The sequence below is a fragment of the Eptesicus fuscus genome, chromosome 17 (genome assembly GCF_027574615.1).
Source record: "Eptesicus fuscus isolate TK198812 chromosome 17, DD_ASM_mEF_20220401, whole genome shotgun sequence".
Classification (NCBI taxonomy): domain Eukaryota; kingdom Metazoa; phylum Chordata; class Mammalia; order Chiroptera; family Vespertilionidae; genus Eptesicus; species Eptesicus fuscus.
The window spans coordinates 31,229,107-31,251,834 of NC_072489.1; positions in this window are offsets into that span (position 1 = coordinate 31,229,107).

The window sequence follows — 22,728 nt, forward strand, 5'->3', positions numbered from 1 at the left end:
CCTGTAATAGGAAATACTAGAGCTTTAAACCCTTCAGATTTCCTTGAATATTCACAGTAGTATTTGGTGGGGAAAAGCTGGCCTCTGAAAGTGGTACTTAAAACTGCCTCACTTATGGTGTCAGGATGGCTATTCAGGCGGCTTCCTGGATACTGCTTTGAATAGAATACAAGGGTAAAAATTCTAGAAAACTCCTGAAGTATGGTAGCTTCATTTCTTTCAACAAATTGTGAAGGGATTAAAAAGTGCAGATTAGTAGTTACAAAAGAGTCACAGGAATGTAAAATATATACAGGGAATCTATATTTATAAAAGGCTAAGCCACTGGCCAACTGGCCGATTGGCCGAATGACTAGCCGAGAGGTATGACGTGAACTGACCACCACCAGGGGGCAGACACTCAATGCAGGAGCTGTGGAGCCATAGAAACTTTGCAGAGTGCCCTCTCGCACTCTGGGATCCCTTGGGGGATGTCAGACTGCTGGTTTCGGCCTGATCCCACAGGCCAGGCCAAGGGACCCCACTTGCTGCAGGAACCCAGCTCACTTGGCAGACGCCCTTTGAGCCCCGGTACTGCCCCTGGTGCAGCCCGCCAGGGAGGGACCGCGCTCCAGGGCATGTATGGCCCATCTTGCCCAGTCCTGCCCCACCAGCCACCTTCTAATTAATTTCCTTCAATGTGCACAAATCTGTGCACTCGGCCTCTAGTATAGTCAATCATATTGTAATACCTATGTATGGTGCCAAGTGGATACTAGGCTTATCCAGGAGATCACTTCGTAAGTTATATAAGTATCTAACACTATGCTATACACCTGAAACTAATATAATATTGAATGTGACTTGTAATTGAAAAATAAAAAAAATAAAAATATTTACCTACAAATATCTATTATACTCCTTTATTCCATGATTCCCCTCTTCTGATAGCTCCTCCCATTAATTCCCTCTCTACTCAGGAGTCCTTTGCTCCCATAATTAAGAGTGTATTCATAGAATGCCCAAGATTTGGGGGCATGCTAGCATAGTACCTGCCTTTATTGGTCTGTTTTGTTACTCTTCAGTAAGTCTTCCTGGTCCCTGCCTTTCTCTTCCTTTCTGATCCCCAATTCCTACTGCTTCAAAATTAATTGGGGTTGTGGATGTTCAGTAAGTTAAGTCACCAATTATAACAATAGTTATTAATAATTATTTTCTTTTAATATGATTTTATTTATTTTAGAGAGAGAGGGAGAGAGAGAGAATCATCGATGTGAGAGAGAAACATTGACCAGTTGCCTCCTGGACACCCCCGGATTGGGATGAAACCTATAACCTGGGCATGTGCCCTGATTCAGAATCAAGCAGCGACCTTTCAGTGTATGGGACGATGCTCAACCAACTGAACCACACCAGCCAGGAATGTAGCTATCACTTATTGAACATATAACAAACTTCTAGCTACTGTGCATTAAATTACAGAATCTTTACAATAACTACCAAAACACTATGTTTATTATTTCTATTTTACAAATGTGATTTAAAGGAGGAATGCAGGGTTACATTTTCTACTTAATAGTACGTATCTACTATGCAGTGAAGCAGATTTGGAAGTAGGTGGACAGACTTCAGAATCTGAGTTGAACCACACTGATAATACAGAAAATGGCCCTGGGCTAATACAGGGTAAGACCATCTTTGAGAACTTACAGGTGTATGATGTTAGTTCACAGGAGAAGTTGTGTTTTGGGCCCTCTCTTCTAACAGGGGTCCATAATCACATAAACCCAGTGCTATATACCTTGTCATGGGTAATTGCCAGATTTGTGTGCTGAGTAGATATGCCATGCAAAATCCATTTTAGATTTATAGTCATATGCAAAAAAAATAGTTTACATAGAAAGTTTTATTGTACCACTTCAAAATTTTCTGAGTCTATTCATTGATATTAATTGGTAAGTCTATTGATTCTTCCATTAGTTATGACTAATATTTTAAATTGCCATGACTATTTCAAAAAGTATAATATTGGTCTATGTGTTAAACATTTAGATGAATAACAGATTGGACCAATTTGTTATCTTCTTTATATTATTTTTAAAATTTTTTCTACTCTGATGTTTTGTTTTTGGTAAAGTTATGGGAATTAAAATTTCATGAAAGCTATACTCTTCCAAATAACAGTGCAGTGATATTACTGCTTTTTAACTAAAACATATGGCAGCACCGACTAGCTCTAGCTCACTAATGGACTTCCCTGTTTAACTTCACGTGTAGGTTGGCTAGAAAAGGACAGCATACTTTAAAGAGACTAGTTATGCCCAGGTGACCCTGTGAAATGTAAATAAAGAAACTGTTTGCTTTTGTCTTCTATCCCTTTTGCATCTGGACGCTTACATACTATTAGGAGACTTGTAGGTATATTTTTTTCACACACTGTCAAGCAGGATTGTGGCAATCGACATACAGAGTTTAGATGAAACAGTTTTGCAAATTGTTTTGCGACAACTGGGATTCACAGTGTTAGATTATGCATTCACACATAAACTGTCTGGAATAAAAGCCAGGGAAGGGAAAACAGTAACTATTAGCCCCTTTGACAAGCTTAGAGTTTATATGTCTCTTGTTGACTGAATGGCAAGCTACACTGGATCTTTTTGGTTTCAAGCTGGATCATGAGGCTAACATCATAAGCCAATCAAAGGCTCATAATAAATAATTATTGGTTTGTTATACACAAGACTCTTCATTAGCAATGACAATTTTAAAAATACAATCATTGTAAGTTCCTACTTTCTCTTTACTTCAGGAATCCACGGTTATAGTGAGAAGAAGGTAGCAAACACAACCTTATCACCCCTGCAGCTGGGGGCATCGAAGTTGAGTATTTTTTGCCATTTACAGTAGATACTTCTCCATTAATTCCCTGTAGGCCACCCTGAGACATTTTTCCTACTCTATGTCACAGGGAAGTTGGACCATATTTCCTGGAGATTGTTATTTTCCCTACTTCCCAATGTTATGCAAGCTTCATTCCTCCCACTCTCCTCTCATCTGCATTTTTATAGTAAGCTGTTATTTCACAAGGACATGAAAATATACGGGAGGTTTGATGAGTGTGCTTGCTTGTATTTCTATCTTACAGGAAAGTGCTCTTTTCTCCTCCCTCCTACTAGTTCCTCAAAGTGTCACCTTTGCTAGGAAGCTTTCTTTGAATCAAAGAAACAGAGACTTGCACTTTCTTATGTGTCAATCAGACTATGTATTATCTTATTTTATAATTATTCATTTATGTATTTTATCCTGCCAACAAACTGAGAGCTATTTCAGGGACTGAATCATGTCACATTCACCTTGCATATATAATGGGATCGGAAAATATTTCGCAAAATAAATGACCTAATGAGAAAGTCAATGCAAATTTAGGATAGTGTTTTGACAAAAACTTTTGTATTCTTCATATAACATTTCTAGTCACTTGCAAAGAGTGTTTATGATTCCACTATATAATTTGTAGGTGAAATAAAATATAAACGTCTCCATTTAAGATGTGATTTAGTGGCTATTATTCCATCTATTTATTTTTAAATATATTTCACTTAGAAGAGAGACTATTTCTAAAACATCTGAACAAGAAACACGCTCCCACCACTTGTAAACATTTTATATTTTTAATAAAAACTGTGTGAGTGGAGTTATTAAATGTGCAATGGAAGTGAAAGTCTGTCCTTCTCCAATATTAAATGCCAATCCAGTGGCACAAGATAAAGTACTAAGCACTCAGCAAATGATGTGAAGTTGTGAGATGAAACCAGCCTTTTTTGTATGCTGTCCCTGTGGCCCACTTCTACAGGATTTCATGTTTCCTCTCACAATCCATTTAAGAGGATTGGAGAGGGTTTAGCATAGGAAGAAGAACCTGAGACTTCTATTTTCCCCTTGGAGAAAAAAATTGCATGAACTAAAACTAGGATAGTCAGCAAACCCCATAGTTAGTCAAGATCAAACCAATTTAAAGGATCTGAGGAAAGAAGTGTCCTTCTATTTCTCAAAAGATTTTCTATGCCTGAAGATTTTTATATCTATGGCTGTATAATTCCAAACCCCATTTGGGTTATCTGTTATTCATGTTAGATTTGAGCATTGGTGGTGTAAGCTAGAGCTTCCAGTAACTCAGCACTCATATTGTAATCAAATTAATTTTCTTCTAATGTCTGACAGTATGGTAGGAATTTCAATAAAGGTAATAGAATAGGAAATGAAGTATAAAAACATGCCAGCTGAGCACATAAGTGAGGTTTACTTGGGTAAAATAGAGAAAATATACCCCTCCCTCCTGCCACCGCCCCCCCACCCCCACCCCCGGCTATGGAAGAGAAGACAAAGAGAGGAGTTGGTGGAATGCCAAAAACCAGTTTTGATTAATCTGGTTATAGACACTGAGATATGATGGTAAATAAGCTGAATATTAAATGCAACATTCAGAGTTTCTCAAATAATGGTCACAAAACTATCTCTTTCTGAAAAATTGATTCATACATAACCTCAGAATCTGTGAGCTATCTTACTGACACTAAAGCAAATAGGATGCAGAATTTGTCCTTAAGTGAAAGAGCCAACCAGCATTTACAATAATGTAGATGCAGTTTGGTTTTTGAATTATGACTGTTTTCCTTTATTTTATTACATTTGTATCCAATTCTAATAATCACACAAAATGAATTAAACACATTCTAATGAAAGTGCAGATTCTGTTGATTAAAGAGACCCAGCATACAGAGATTTAAGGTTATGTAGATAATAAATATGTTTAAATCATATTGGCATCACTAGTGTAATTTAACTCAAATTTTTACAAAAAATGTAAATACTTAATAGCTCCAATTCCCATTACCAACTTCATTAGATGAAATTCCATTCTGGAGAACAAATATCTTCAAATTTACATCCCAGCAAGAATAACTCTAAATATGTTCAAGAGACAAATCCCTTTCACAAGAGGTAAATAGCAGGCTTCATGCTGGTGAATGATTATCTTAATTTGTTATGATGCCCAACTGTTAAATTAAGAAAATGATGAGATTATAGCTCACTTTTGAAGAGTATAGGGAAAAGCATCACAGTTATTGCTAAAATACACCATCCATTGTAGTCAGAAAGTACACTGATGCCAGATTTTTGTTGATAAAACAAGCTGGCAGCTTATTATATGCGGGTGAACATTTTTCACTTCAGGAACTTCTTAACCCTTCTGGAATGGGAAAGCTGAAGAAAAATAGAACTAGCCCTAGCTGGTTTGGCTCAGTGGATAGAGCATTGTCCTATGGACTGAAGGGTCCCATGTTTGATTCAGGTCAAGGGCACATGGCTCAGGTTGCAGGCTCAATCCCCAGGAGGGGGTGTGCAGGAGGCAGCTGATCAATGATTCTCTTTCATCATTGATGCTTCTATCTCTCCCTTCCTTTCTGAAATCAATAAAAATAAAAAATATAATTAAAAAATAAAAAATAGAACTAGAACGAACTATTCTAAATTAAATTAAAATTGTATTCTTCAAATGTAGTTTTATTTAACATAAATGGTTCAATTAATATACATATACCCACATATAGATGTGTATCATGTATGTTTATATCTGCAAGCATATACAACATGTAACATGCCTTACTCTGTATTTTTTCCTGTTTCCCTCTTCTTGCAGAGTTTAAGCAGTTTTATTGGCCTTATTTTCACTATCTGCCAACTTCATAATGTTTAAGTTCTAGTATAAACATCATTTCCTCTGTCAAAAGTTTTACACTAACTTTATCTTGTTATTATTCTTCCATGCAGCCATTATCAAGTATATTATTGAATAATATGTGCTAGGCACCAGGAAGAGGGTATACGGCAATGGATAAGATAGTATATTTTCTAACAAATCTTATATTCTATAGAGAATATGGCAATACAAAGTGATAGCCAACGTGTCCAGAAAACCAATTATTCTCTGGCAATGTAGTAACAGATAGTTAATTAGTAAAATGTAAGTGACACAGACTCTAGTATGGAAGCCCTGGGAATGTTTTTAATGCTTCTCTGAAATGTCATTGGACAGCAGTGAAGACACAGTCCATGTGAATAGTTACCGCATTCACTTGCAGCCTGTGATCTTCTCTTGGTGATTAGTTTTGCATCTTCATACTCACTCAGCTTAGAGCCAGGCATTTAGGTGGGGGCTAAAGAACTTATGGTTGTTGAATTGAATCAAAACAGAATGTTACTCAAAAGACGGTATCTTCTAGTGGGGAGGTAGACATAGTTATGTACCCCAGAGAGTATAAATAAGAGCATTAGTGCTGGTGGAAAAAAATGAGAGCGGTAAATAACTGGGAGAAGAACTTAGGAAGTCTCATAAAAAGGGAGGATTTTCATCTGAGTCCAAAATAAAACATTAGGTTGAAAATGGGTGTGTGTAGGAAGATAGGTTCTGTAGATGTAATCTATTAATGTGCATAAGACAAAAATGAATATTACATTTAAAAGTAAATTAAATGTAATATTAATTAATAACTTGGCAAGCATAGTGATAGAAAATTAGAATGTATCCTGAATTGATGTTTCACACTGATGGTACAAAATCTGATATGCTTTTCCGATGGTGAAACACAAAAGAGAAATTGTCACTAAAGTCCAAATTATTATAGTTATAAAATAAAATTTAAAAACAGCATTTTAACAGCAGTAAGGTATGGATAAGGTACCTCAATGTTCAACTTACTATTAAGTATTCAACAGCTACTTATTGAGCATTTACTGTATACCAAGTACCATGTTAAAGGGCAAATATCCATAAATAGAGATCAATACAAAAACACTTTGTAATAATAATTAAAAAATTACCTACATGGGCATAAATTCACTGTAATGTGTTTAAATTCTGCTCTTTTCTTAATTATTTTTAAAAAGATATATTTTTTTATTGATTTTAGAGACAGAGAAAGGGAAAAGTAGAGAGATAGAAACATAGATGGGAGAGAAACATAGATTGGCTGCTTCCTGCATGCCCCCTACTGGGGATCGAGCACAAAACCCAGTAATGTGCCCTGATGGAACTGAACCCATGATCTCCAAGTGCATGGGAAGATGCTCAACCAACTGAGCTATACCAGTCAGGCTGTTCTTTTTGTCATTAAAATATATTTCATCTTTTCCTAATAGCACATCTTTTTTTTTGTCCTTTGGAAAACCATTTACTTCATATTCAAGTGGTCTAAGTCAGTGGTCGGCAAACTGCGGCTTGCAAGCCACATACGGCTCTTTGGCCCCTTGAGTGTTGCTCTTCCACAAAATACCACGTGCGGGCGGGCACATACAGTGCGATTGAAGCTTCGTGGCCCATGCGCAGAAGTCGGTTTTCGGCTCTCAAGAGAAATTTCAATCATTGTACTGTTGATATTTGGCTCTGTTGACTAATGAGTTTTCCAACCACTAGTCTAAGTGGTTACTTATTGGCTTAAGTTTGACCAATTTATCTGGGGAATTGGAATCTTTAATCTCTCTCTCTTTCTCTCCCCTCTCCCCCTTATCTTTTCCTTCCTATCTTTCTCCTTGCCAAAGGCAATTCTGAAAAAAAGAATTGGTGAGAATTCTGTGTTCAGTCTCAATATTTTCTTAAAATTATTCATGCCTGTAGTTAGCAACTCAGATGGTTAGATAAATTATTCATGTTTAATTTGTCAAGTGGCACACTTTTGCTTTTCTTTTCTTTATAGTTACTATTTTTCATTTACTGTATTTTTGTTCTCAGATCGAATTTTTTTATGAAATTGAAAGTTGGTTCATAATTAAAAACTGTATCTCTGATAATTTTTAGTTGGCAAATGATACTTTCGCTGGTAACCTCATAAAGAAATAAGCCTGAGAGCATTTCCTAAAGCTTACAACCAATAATTGCTTATATCCGCCTGACTTAGCGGTACCGTTATTATTTTAAAATGTAGGTGGCTGTGTACAGTTAGAAAATTATAGCCATCAAGACCTAATTGTCTACATCTCCATTGCCACATAGTTGAGAGGTTTTTAGGAAAATCACGAGTACAGTAACCAACTACTCAAATAACCAACCAAAAGATAAAATTATTTTTTCAATATATAAAACTTCAGGTAATGTATTAGGGTGTTCTGGGGAGCCCATCCTAATGCACCAAAATGTGTTCATGATAAATAGGAAGTTGCATCATAATTGGAACTGAAAGAGGAGGAAGATTTTTATTGTTTCCACGTGCACCTGAAAACAAGTTGCTTGGGGCAGCCTGGATTCCCTTAATTCATGAGGCTCCTTAAATTGGTGTTGACCTCACAAAAAGAGGTTAGGACAGAAAATGATGGAGCTGATTTTGTGAGGGGCAAAAATAGAATGTTGGGGACTAGCTATGGTTATGGGAAATATTAATCATACTCTATTAACCATGATTGCCTTGTGTTGCTTAAAGAAAGGACATTCTAACCTAGCTAGGCATTGTACGCCTCCGGGATCTGGAGTCAATCTTGGACCTGGGAGTCAGCCTTGGAGTGTGGTCCATTCTCATTCAAGAACTGCCTATTATCATGGACAGTTTAACCACCTTGTTGCCTAAACAATTGAGTCTACCCCAGCCTTCATTGCCTACTTCCCCATGTTATTTTTGTCCTACCCTAGATAAGCAGCTGGTTTATGGGGGGCTACACAACAGATTTTTGTGGATGGCCTGCTGCATTCCCATACTGCCGGCAGTATTGGAATAAACGCTCATATATCATTCCACTCTGTCTCTGCTTAATTGACTCAAGTAGTGACAGGCAGCCTGACCCATTGTCCGGTTTCAATTTCTTGAAATATTTCATTGAATCAGAGAACAAGAAGCAGTAATTTAAGGACAGGAGAACAAAGCAGAACACAAACTTGGGACAGAGCCATCTCACCATAGTTCTGACCTCTTGATGGGCATTGGGAGTATCAGCAAGCAACAGCACAGGTGGGAATACTGTTCATGCCTGAGAGGCCATCAACCAACCACATTGGTTATGGTGAGACTGACTTGAGCAGTGCTGCCTCGGGGATTTTACAAGAAGGAAGTAAGCCAGAAGAGAAAAACACAACCAGAAATAAGGGAGATACTGTATGAAATGAAGAACAGCATACATACATGAGGCGTGCCTGAGGAACTGTGCTCAATAACTGGAGCTTCAGAGGGAGAGCATCATGCTGAACGGCTACAAGTCCCTGGCACCTCATTTGAATGTACAGGCCGATGAGGCTGAATATATTCTGGAAATAAAATATTTGCCTGATGGCTGTTTATGTCTCCAAAGCAGTTCAAAATGTGGAAGTAGAGGCTGTTATGACATTTAGCAACAACAGAGTATAAATACCCTTGCAGATGCTGGAATTATCAAATCCTTATTTGCTGACTAATGAGGTGTTTTTTAACATTTCTTTACTGATTAAGGTATTACATATGTGTCCTCATCCCTCCATTAACACCCCCCAACCCCCGCCCCGACTCATGCCCTCACCTGACTAATGAGGTTTCAATAACAAAGCATGGTTGCTTTTATCACATGGTGGCCGTAAATCGTGAACTGGAGAATCCTGTTAGAAAATCTAGCACTGAATGATAATAATTAGTCTTACTAAAATATATATTTCTTGCAGGTTAAATAGAAATTTAGTCAGAATTTAAACAATATATTTATCTTAAGGAAAAAGAATATATGTAGTCATACCAATTAGTGAAAGGGTGGAAGGAAACCACACATTTTTTTTAAAATATATATTTTGTTGTGTTTTACTAATTGGTATGATATAGCAAGTCCATTTCCGAAAACATATGCTAGAAAAGCCTCTAGTATCTTTGCCAAGATGTTTATTACAGCACTAATTTTGTCTCTCTTTTGAAAGATAGATAGACAGAGAGAAGAGGAAAGAAGAGGAAAGAAAAGGAAAGGAAAGAAGTAGAAAGAAAATATATGGTTTCAATATCCACAAGTGGGGAAAGAAAAATTGACTTCCTCTTGATATAACCATCCTATGAATTACTACAGAGATAGCAAAAAAGATGTGAAATATATAACTACTAATGTTTAGGGTAACTGTACTTTGATTCCAAAGAAAATCACAGAAACATATTAATACCCTTTTATAAATGATAATAAAGAAAAACCATCTCTTTTCTATATAGGCATTTTGAGCTCAGAGAAAGATGTAGAATATATAGCTCAAGCTAACATTTATTGCACTGGCAAATGACAGAAAGAAATAGACTTGCTACACCAAATTTAAAACTTAATTGCTATTTCTTATTTCCTTAATTGTTTGTCTCCTTTAAGATTCATTGTTAATTATGTGTATTTTGTTAATAAGTATTCATAATATTAAACAATGCAAGAAGACTCAGATGAAGTTAAGTAAAAAAGACACTTATAAAAAATATTGGGTAGTTCACTGGATTATTGAGAGAGCTGAAAACCCACATTTGAAAAAAGAATATTTTTCTACATCATGGTGAGGAATTGTGAAGTTTAGCTGCCATAGAGTAAGAGAACCAGCTGTTTTGTTTATTTTCAAAATTTTAATTACTGAGACTTTTAAATGGGTATTGCTTGTTAGGGTGGATCCTATTTTGCTCTATTTCCTCACAATGTACTTGCACTCTGTACAAATGTATCTTTTAAATAAAAGTGTAAATTAATCCCCCTCCCTCCAAATAGGCTGAAATTTAATTGACATTTTACTGGGGAGAATTAATACCTTTGTATTCTTAAGTTTTCCACTTCCTTAATTTGGCACATCTCTCCGTTTACTGAGATTATTTTTCACACAATTATAGCATTTAAAAACTTACTTCATAATTATACTTGTTTAATTGGTTGAGTCTTTGTATTTTAAAGTTTTTGTTGCTGTTTTGACTTGTAAAACTCTTTCATTACATTTTCTGATTGTGCATTTTGCAATGTTGAAATGTCCTAATAGTTCTAACCAATTTTTTGGTCTTTTAGAGTATTCTATATATATATATATATATAGTAATATCATCCTAAAATAACTATACCATTATATCCCCCTTTCCAAATGGTAAATCTTTTTTTCTTCTTTTTTCTTATTGTTTTGACCATTTCTTAAGTAACATATTGAACACTAGCATAGATAATGGGAATCTTTGTTCTGTTCTTCCTCTTAAACTATTTCCAAATATGCTCTCCATTGACAATGTTACTGTAGTCTTTTTAAATTAGTCTTTGCATATTATGCAATTATCTTAAATTTTTATTTTTCTAAAAGTTTTCTAGAAAGAAAATATAAAACTTTAGATAATACCTTTCTTAATTTGTTACACTGACTCCAAAGTAAGTATGAAAATGTAGGCAGTGGTTTTCTTAATTTAATTCACTTACATTGTTTTACTTCTTTAGTTAAATAAATTAGTACATTATACTAATAAATGCTCTACTGTAGAACCATTCTTACATTCTTGGGAGAAACACCACTTGGTCATTACATGTACATACATATCTATAATATGTATATAAATATATATATGTTTAAAGTACACACTTAGAGTTGGTTAACCATGGTTTTATTTAGAAGTTTTGTCTCTATATTTAGAAATAAAAATAACATGTGAATGTGTTTATCTTTCAGATACCGGTCACAAGGGGTCCAAGGCCGCCTGTCACTAGTTGAGCCAAATTAAGCAGAGACAGGGTTGAATCATGTATGAGCATTTATTCCAATAATGCCGGCAGGAAGGGGAGAGCAGTCAGTCACCCTGGAAACTCTGCTCTGACCCCCTTCATTAGTTGGTTGATTATATACATGGAAGGGAGAAGATAACTACATGCAGCTGCAAGCTGCAAGTGTAACAGGGAAAGGAGAGAGGAGGGTAGCAGTCCGGCCTTCAGGAGCTCAAAGTCCAAAAACAAGGTGGCTACTCTTCTATGATGTTACCAACAGCTCTGCCCTGTTCCTGGGACCACAGAATGATCAGCCTTCCTGAGGCAAACTCCTGGAGGGGGCCTGGGTCCGGGCACAGCAACCAAATCAAAGCATGTTCTGTGCTTGGTCTGTTCTCAAAATGTATTTCTTTTCTGAGTAATGGACCCATCGAGGCATCTTATCTTTTTACAGCCTCGTTTCATCCTTCGTTTCCCAGGGTCTATAAGAAAACTTCTTATCTATAGTTAGTGAGGTGAATAATTATTAAACAACTGTGTCTCTATTCTTATTATGTGCCCTCCCCTCCTATTATTTCTACCTTTATCTACTTTGTTATCAAAGCTATACTAACCTCAAGAAATACATAATGGTCATTTAAATATTATCAGATTTTTGCAGATATTTTTTTCTCAGTGATTTTAAGGTTTTGTCTTTACATATGTCTGCATGCTTTGCAAGTTAGGCCAAGAATGTTAAGTTAAACTCAATAGGAAAGCTTGGTTCTTTATTTAATAGATAAAATGCAATTTTAACTTAGGACAGGGAATAGGAAGGTCTTCGATAAATGCAACATAGATTGTGGCAAAGAGAAGCATCTGTCCTCCAAAATGTCATAGAAATTTTAGGCTACTTGTTCCAATGTTGTATATTTGAAATTTGCAAACCAGACCTATTGCAATAAATTCATTTCAGTATAAAGAATTCTTAAAAGGCTGAAACCGGTTTGGCTCAGTGGATAGAGCGTCGGCCTGCGGACTCAAGGGTCCCAGGTTCGATTCCGGTCAAGGGCATGTACCTTGGTTGCGGGCACATCCCCAGTAGGGGGTGTGCAAGAGGCAGCTGATTGATGTTTCTCTCTCATCGATGTTTCTAACTCTCTATCCCTCTCTCTTCCTCCCTGTAAAAAAAAATCAATAAAATATATAAAAATTTAAAAAAAAAAAAGAATTCTTAAAAGGCACTTCATGTTGGTTAGCAGTGTCTGTTTCACTCTAGGCAAACATTTAACTTCACCCTCATCTTGCAAAGTTTCATCCATTGCAGTGTCTATATGGGTAGATGTCAGTTTCACCATGAACTTCTGTAATACAGTCTTTTCATCAGCCAATTGCAAAGACAGAAAGGTGGAAGTGAAAGGAATGAACCTGTAAGTTAATCACTGAGCATCAGGTGAGAGAAGAGCTGGATTGATTGTTTGCTGATATAAAAACAATTGGGTAATTGAAAAGAAGCTTTTGGGGCTGCATTTCTAGAAATAGAAGCTAAAAGTATAGTGTTCTTGCTTCTGATTATAGCAACTCTCCTCTTCCCCATATTGACATCTTGGAACTATTTTGTTCTAATTATTGTATTCACTAGTAACAAAGTAGGATGGAGATAATCATGAAAGCATCTGTACTGCTAGGGTCTAGAAAGGCAAAAATTATCATATAACAAGCCTCAGTTTAAACTGAGGTTTGTAACCATTTGAATACAATGGCTCTCTCTCTCTCTCTCTCTCTCTCTCTCTCTCTCTCTCTCTCTCTCTCTCTCTCTCTCTCTCTCTCTCTCTCTCTCTCTCTCTGCTTCTCTACTCCCATAGAACTACTTAATCTAATATTCAGAGAGTTTTTTGATTCAGGTTACACTGCTGAGATCAATGTTAGACAATGTTAAAGAAAAAGAAAAAATATGGACAGTTGAAGGTTTTCAGCATTTGTGATTTTTATTGAACAAAAAAGAGAATCTCAAAGGTAATGATTCTCAAACTTTTATAATGGATCCAAACTATGTATGATAATTTTCTGGCATACTAAACTAACCTCACAGGACTCCATGGGTTTAGAAAATGTCAAAGTAATGAGAATTTAAATAAGATGGCCTAGTTATTTGCAATTAAATTACACAACAGTTATAATTGTAAGACTATAAGCTCAAGAATGCTATCAAGAAGCTTTATGAATTATAGAAGATGAAAGAGGATAAAACACTACATAGGAGCGGAAACTGATTATTTCTTATCTTCCTCTATTTGCTAGACACAGGCAGCATATGCCCGTTACAGTATTTAATGATTAATGCTGAGCTGTCACAATCCCAGCTTCTACCTTTTCACAAAGCTGTTTATCTCATTATAAATCTAAACTCTAGTTCTACTGTGGGACTTAGGGTAAAGGAATCAGTCTTGTGTGTATTAATTGAAGCTTATGGTGAGAGATTTAGCCTGTAGAGTAAGTGATGTTGCAAGGAAAATATCTATTAGGAAAAGAGACTTTTTAGCTTTACAGCATACATTAGCACATCTTGGATGTTAACATGATTTAAGAGCAATGATATTTTAGTGTGTTTTTTTTTTTACATTAACGTATGTGATTGAAGATTCAAGGACTTATTTTTCCTTTCATGGAAAAATCTAAATATGCCACAGGAAAAAGAATATGGACTTTATATTCAAAGGACCCTGGTTTTCTTATTCCATTTGTCTCTGTTGCTTTTATTACTTTTACTCAGAATTTAAGAAATATTTGTTGAGCATGCCCTGTGTGCCAGGACTCCATGAGGCATTTGTCCTAACACATGGTTGCTAACCCTCTATGAAGAGTTTACAGAACTTCTCGGAGCCTCAGTCTCTTCCTTCTCATTTTTTTTTTTTTTTTGTTAGTCCTCACCTGAGAATATTTTTTCATTGATTTTTTAGAGAGAGTGGAAAGGAGGGGGAGAGACAGAGAGAGTGAAACATTAATGTGAGAGAGACATTGATTAGTTGCCTGTAGCAAGTGCCCCAACATGGCCGGTGATCAAGCCCACAACTGAGGTACATGCCCTTGACTGGAATTGAACCGGGACCCTACAGTCTGTGGGCCAATGCTCTATCCATTGAGCCAAACAGGCGAGGGCACCTTCCTTTTTTTTTTTTTTTTTAAAGAAAAACCTGTGATAATGTCCTAGTCCACTCAGCTGCTATAACAGAATACCATAGACTAGGTGGCTTATAAACAACCCCTTCTGGAGACAAAGTCCAAGTTCAAGGCGCCAGCAGATTCCTTGTCTGGTGAGAGCCTACTTCCAGGTGCACAGACTGCTGCCTTTTCCCCGTGTCCTCAATTGGCAGGAACGATGAGGGGTCTCGTTGGTTTGCTTTTATAAGAGCAATGATCCCATTCACGAGGGCTACACACTCGTGACTGAACCATCTCCCAAATGCCATCCCATTAGCTATTAGAATTTCTTTCAATGTATGAATTTTGGGAACACAAATATTTACTCCACAGCAGCTAATATCATCAGCTTTATTCTACTTTGCAAAGAGAAACATGGTGGCCACTAAATAGGTAATAGCTATTACACTGTCACAACTTTACCTTTAAAACATTTCCTTGTACTACCTCCACAGTGCTTGCTTCCAGTAATTTTATTAATGTATTCCACTCTTCACAGGCATGGTACTTGAAAGTAGTTTTGGCTCCCAGTGTCTAATTGTTCACTTTTTACTTACTTTTTAAACCACAAACTTTCAATTCACTAAAAAAAACAAAAACTAAACTCTTTTTTTTTGCAATACCCTTTTTGTAAAATCTAGTTATTGTTTCCTAGCCTTAATAGCTCTCTGTGGTAAATGACATCCATTTATCCACTCAGTCCTGAAACAAATATTTATCTAGTGGATGCTTGTTGTCATTATTAAGCCAAGCCCTAGAAATACTCTGGTGATTGCTTGGATGTTGCACTGTTGTGCATGGACTTGAGTTGGACTGCTTCCTAGAACTCTGCCTTCTTTGGACCTTGGGAACTTCTACTTCCTCTGAACTCAATGTCTACTTTTTGGTATTTTTAAACCAAACTTAAAAAACAAACAAACATGCAACCAGAGAAGTTAAGAGAGATCATTAGCATACAGCTAGATGATGTTCCAAAGTGAATACACTAATGTAGCCACACCCAGAAAAAACAAACCAACAGTATTACAATGATCTCAGAATTTATTCTTGTTCTGCTACTCATTGCTACCCCTTCCCCCCGAAAGGTAACTACAATTATGACTTCTAACATGTTGTATTAATTTTGCCTCTTTTACATTTATATCAATGGGGCCATAGAGTATTTAATCCCTTGTATTTATAGGCAAAGGGGAAAGGAGAAGAATACTATAAATGTTTCCTCAGTTACCTGAGATGGCATTTTCATCATTTTTTTCTGTCTTCTTGCCTTCACCTCCCCTCTCTATTATGAATTGGTTGTTTAGATAATCAAATTATCTTTATTGGAATTCTATGAGGACTTTGTCTTTTAATGTTATTTGACCTTTTGCACATAATGTTTTCTTTTCTGTCATACAAAAAGAGGACTAAAACCTTGGGATTATAAAATCTTGTTTAAAACATTGATTTCAGTGAAAGGAAGGCAGGAGAGAGAAACAAAAATGATGAGAGAGAATCAATGATTGGCTGCCTCTTGCATGCCCCCTCCTGGAGATCAAGTCCACAACCCAACCAGGAATGCGCTCGACCACACCAGCCAGGCCAAAACATTTTTTTTTTTTTTTTGGCCTTTTCTAAACAGAGAGGTTGAGGATGGGTTCAATTTTTCCCTCTTTTTTTTTTTAGATAGAAGAGAATTGTTCTCAATAAATAATATTGTTTCTTACTTGTCTCATATTAATCTCATTTAGATAAACCTAAGTATGTACATTTTAATAAAAAAGAAATACAGATATATTTATTAACAATCTATAATGAATAATATCCTTGTCTATTTGAGTCAACAGCAGAGGCAGGTATATTAACTATAGTATTCTTGAGTAATTAAGAACTTGATTTGTAACCTCAAAGTTAGAGATTTCTAATTAATAGGATATACAGTATACTTTAAAAATTTTGCAATCTATCAAAAGGTTTATATATTGCCCAGGAGGATTGAACTTCAAGCAGTAAAATTTAAACTTTTCCCCCCAGAGAGACTTTAAAAAAAATTCAAATAGATAAAAGTGGAGGATTCTCTGAGGTTGAGAGTTGAGTATCCTACAGCGCGGCTGGTTTTCATGACATCATTTTATTCTGGCCACTGACTTCTATCCATACCCCCACAATTTTAAATAACTCTTTTGGATAACTAAGATAGTAGTGGCAATTTGAAAAGGAATCTGCACATTTTCATCACTTTCTCTGGAATATGTCTGCATTGCGTGATCTAGACACATTCACCAACACCTGAAGACTATCAGAGGGTATCTACCTCAACTGGAAGCAATTCATTCTCTGGTCAACAAACCACAAACTTCCCACTTATAGGAGTTGGAAGAGGAAGACTGTGCTGAAAATGGATGCTGGACCAGTAGACTCATTTAATGTTAGTGCAGGTAACAAACATTACTGGGCCATGTCCAAGCAGAGGGTGCTGAAATGGAGAAGATTTAAAAGAAGAAAGAAACAACACTGCTCTAGAATGAGACAAAAGAAGAAAGCAATTGTGTGTGTGAGATAAAGTGTTTTTATAGTTGGACATAATAGCTCTATATCTGTCTCTGGGTGAGGCTCAAAGAGTAGTGTTCACCCGTGGCCAAAACAAGAGCAAGAAGTGCTAAGTCGTGATCTTTATTGTGCTACTTAAAGTTCAAAAATCTCCTAGAGATACTCAGAACTACCTGTCTATATTATTTAGCAATGTGTTGGTCGATGGCCTAAATATCATATAAGTGTTTATAAAACCGGACTTGGATATGTGACCAGTGGGGTGTAAAACTTCCTCAACTGGAGGAACTTCTGCCTGATGTCTTCTGACACCAAGATTCCTTGTGCTTAACATACTGTTTCATAATCCAGAGACAAAGCATGCCTTTTGCAACTAAAATCCTAGGAAGGTCCTTGGCCTCTGATGCTTGCCTGTCTTTTTTTTTGTCCTGCTTTAACATCTTTTACCTTTATTAAAGTTTTACATGAATATTTTCTGCGGAGTCTGTGCATGGTTTTAATCCTCTCAGCCTTCCTAAGCATGAGATGCTGCCTTGGATCACAACAGCTTCCTCGTTCTCAGGACCAGTTTTATTGCCTGTCCTTGTCATCCATTTCCAAACAACACATTCAGCCTTTACATAATTTGTATAGATTTCTATCATTGCAGCCAGAGACTTTACTAAAACAAAAACAATAAAAATGTGCTGTTGAGCAAGGTCATAATATATGTTGCCCAGGAGAGTTGCAAGGATAAAAATATTGCTGTTTACTCTCTGGGTGATTTTAAGATCTACAAAAGGCACCTGTAGGGGAAATGGAGCTGTGATCATGGCATTGGAAAGCAACTTGGTGTCAGGACTACACAGGTAAAAGAAGTGTAAATTAGAGTTGAGGGATGGACTACAGAGTCTTTGATCATAAGGCTGGAGATGGAAATATTGTTCAAGTTCACCTTAGCACAGATTCTTTTCTTTCCTTTAGATAAGACTCTGACCTTGCTGCTACTGAGCAGGATAGTAAAATATAAATAAAAAATCAGGAGGTGCTGCTATGTGCAAATCATTGCATTACATGAAAGAGCACTATTGTTTATGGAAGATCTTGGATGATAATGAAAGCTTTGAATGAGAAAAGCAGGGCAGAAGCAAGAGCTGTTTCCACAGCTGGTGAGGGGGTCCCTGGCCGAGACCATGACAGCAGCAGAAGTGTGACCCCCTGTATGGTCTCTTGGAAAGCTATGCCTATGTGTTTGCTCTCTGTGTCCATGTCTTTTCTGAAAACATTTTGTATTTTTGACAAATTAAATAACATGCAGACAGCTTATTGGAATGTTTATGTGTGACCAGGAACTGATTTTAAATTCAGTTGCAATGGGACAAATACTCTAGGGAGAAGGATTTAAAGCCTTCTGTCTCATCAGACATGCTACCTCTTCTCTTCTCTTTCCACCTTTCTCTATGCCAGCCTTTATTCCCTGAACTGATGGCAGTACGAGAGGGAACAGGAAAGCAAAAGCAAAAAGGAAGTTGCTTTAATCAAGGAAATATTTGTAAACCTGTGTGTATTTTGTTTTTAGGTTAAATATTTATGGGTTGAATTGAGATGTCTAAGAGATTGCTTTGGTAAAAATCAAGTGACATTTTGGTACAGACAATAACAGTCCTCAGCATGCTCTCCATGCCATCACTGTAATTCCTGCAGCTACCTTGGCATCCAGCCCCCTTGTCTATCTCTATCAATACACCTGGTGTCCCTGCACTCAGACAATAAACATGGGTGGGCAAAAGTAGGTTTACAGTTGTTCCTATGGAAAAAAACATGCAGGGTATGATTATCATAATACTAGAGGAACAGGAGGTTCCCTCAGCCCAGCCTGCACCCTCTCCAATTGGGGACATCCCTCTCACAATCTGGGACTGCTAGCTCCTAACTGCTCACCTGCCTGCTTGCCTGATCACCCCTAACCTCTCTGCCTGCCTGCCTGATTGCCCCTAACCATCTCTGCCTGCCTGATCACCCCTAACTGCTCCCCTGCTGGTCTGATTGCCCTCAACAGCCCTCCCCTGCAAGCCTGATCTCACCTCCAACTGCCCTCCCCTACCAGCCTGATCTCACCACCAACTGCCCTCCCCTGCTGGCCTGGTCACCCCCAACTGCCCTCTCCTGATGGCCTGATTGCCCCTAACCCCCTGCCGGCTTGATCTTGCCCCCAACTGCCTTCCCCTGCCAGCCTGATCACACCTAACTGCCTCTGCCTCAGCCCCTACCACCATGGCTTTGTCCAGAAGGAAGTTGGACGTCCGGAAGATGGCTGGTCAACTGGGTCTAATTAGCCTATTACCCTTTTATTAGTATAGATAGATTATATAGGATAGGATTGCTTAAATGGGGATAGGGGGAAGCCTTTTTCAGCAGGAGGAGATGCTCTTTGCAGACAAAAATACATAAACCCTATATCTGGACTGATAGGCAGCCATATGCACTATACTGCCAAACCGGTCATTAAAAAAATTGAACCGCTTTCTTACACCTTATACCAGTGATGGGCAACCTTTTGAGCTTGGTGTGTCAAACTTCGCCAAAAAACTGAGCATAACTCGGGTAGTGTATCACTTTGAGGAAAAAACTAACTCCAAGACTCTAGTCGCAAATGTTTCATCCTCAGGAGCAGCAAATGTTTCATCCTTGGCATGTGGCCGCATGTCATCAGAAATGGCTACGTGTGTCAGTGCTGACATGCGTGTCATAGGTTTGCCATCACTACCTTATACCAAACAGCTGTTGTCCTTAAAACCCCTCCTCAGCTCCCACCTTAGGTTCTGCCTTCCTAGTTCACCCAGATTAGGTTCTGATTAGTTGGTTTCTAAGCCAGTCAGCATCAAAAGCTCCAACTCCTAGGCAGCCATTGGCTCCTCACAGTTCACCCAGATTTGGTTCTGATTGGTCAGTTTCTATGCCAGTCAGCCTCTCGGGACCTATCTCCAAGCCTGATCCGAAGCCTCTGCAGCAGCTGTTGATCAGGGCCTGCCTCTCTCTCCGGGCCTGATCCTCAGCTGCAGCGTCTACCTCCCCCCACACACACCCCTCTACCCCACCCGCCCACCAGCTGCCAGCCTTGCTGTGATAAGAGCCTGTGGGCCACAGGGGAGGGACTGAGAGATGCTCCATGCACTTAATGGTGACTGGTTGTCCCTCTGGTTGTTTAGGTTGTGACAGCCCTAGGCTATTATTAATATAGATAAGAATAATCCCTGGCCCTGGCTGGGTGGCTCAGTTAGTTGGAGCATCATCTGGTATACCAAAAAAGTAGTGGATTTGATTTCTGGTCAGGACACATACCTAAGTTTCAGGTTCAATCCCCAGTCTGGGCACATATGGGAGACAACACATTGATCTTTCTCTCTCTGTGTCTCTCTCTCAGCAATAAGCATATCCTCAGTGAGATTTAAAAAACAGAAAAGAATAAACTCTGTGTTTCACATACTCACAGCTGTAAACCTATTTTTTCCCACCACTGTATGTAAAGCAGTTGAGGATGAGGTTCCCTCTGCTAGAATACTCTTAGTGACATGTCCAGCTCTACCAATCCAAGCTTGTCACCAAAAGATTAACTGTTTGGACTCAAGGAATCCTTTACTTTCAGATAGATCCTTGCCCATATGTTGTTTTAGTAAAATTTATGTCAATAATGTACTTTAAACCACACACATTGCACAGCATTATATCTGAATTATGATGTTTTATAAAAATCTGCTTTTAATGAATAATGTTCAGACATATTCATACTATGATAAGTTTTTGTTTTCATATAATAAAATATGAATAACTATGTGAAATAGTCTGGTGGTCAAATGAAATATTTTCTTTGCATTTTAGATTATATTTATTAAAAGTATAACTGGAATATGCCCCCCAGCTGACACTAGCCTTTATGTCAGTGGGTTTCAAATAGATTGTTATATGTAACATGTTGACTATTTCCTCTTATGACTTATGGAAATAAACTTAGTGATATCATTTTTGCATCTGGGAAATCTTTATTTAGTTCAGGAAGAAAAGTCACTCAAGTGAATTGAATCTGAAATGAAAATAATACACAATGTTGTCTTCTGGAATATTTATAATGTCTGATATCCAATGAATAATAAATGGTAATGGAAACATCTATTTGGAAATCCCTTAAAAATTTGGTAATGGAATACAAACCCTTGCTTCAATTCTTTTTTTTTATTTATTTCTTTATTGATTAAGGTATTACATATGTGTCCTCATCCCTCCATTAAATCCCCAACCTCCCCCACCCCACTCAAGCCCTCACCCTCCTGGTGTTCGTGTCCATTGGTTAGGCTTATATTCATGCATACAAGTCCTTTGGTTGATCTCTCCTCCTTTCCCCACCCTCCCTTACCTTCCCTCTGAGGTTTGACTGTCTGATCAATGCTTCTCTGTCTCTAAATCTGTCCCTGTTCATCAGTTTATGTTGTTCATTATATTCACAAATGAGTGAGATCATGTGGTATTTATCTTTCTCTGACTGGCTTATTTCACTTAACATAATGCTCTCCAGTTCTATCCATGCTATTGCAAATGGTAAGAACTCCTTATTTTTTACTGCAGCGTAGTGTTCCATTGTGTAGATGTACCACAGTTTTTTAATCCACTCATCTGCTGATGGGCACTTAGGCTGTTTCCAAATCTTAGCTATGGTAAATTGTGCTGCTATGAACATAGGGGTGCATATATCCTTTCTGATTGGTGTTTCTTTCTATCACAAACTAACTTTCAGAAATCATAGCTTTTTTTAAAAAAAAAACTAAGTTAAATGTGTGTAGGTAAAGTCTACCCCAAAAATGATTGTATGAAGTACATAAAATCATACCAGTGAAAGTATCTGAATGTAACAAGAAAAATACCCTTCTCCAAATTTTTATATCACCCTTCCCCCTACTTTTAAAAATATTGTAATTAAATAATTAAATAGCTATTTGTATATTTTTTCCTTATTTGTGTGAAGACTTTTGTAAGCTCTTTAGGTCCCCTTGCAAGGTGCAGCGTGTCAGTGTGCAGACATATTCTTTTGAAGTATTTTCCCCCCCATTTATATTTTGAACGATGAACCATATACCTAGAGAGATCTCATGATTCAATGTCAGCGATCACAGAATACCACATGGATTATATCTGAAGATCCCCAAAAGCTTTGTTTTAAGAATATGGGTTTTTTAAATGTAAAAACCCACTTGTTATAAGCACTGTATAACTGTGTATTAAGGCCAAGATATATGATCCTGGATATTGAATCTGGAACTGGCTTCATGTCTGTAAAGTTTCAGAAAAAGCTAGAGTTCAAAAATATCTTTCAAA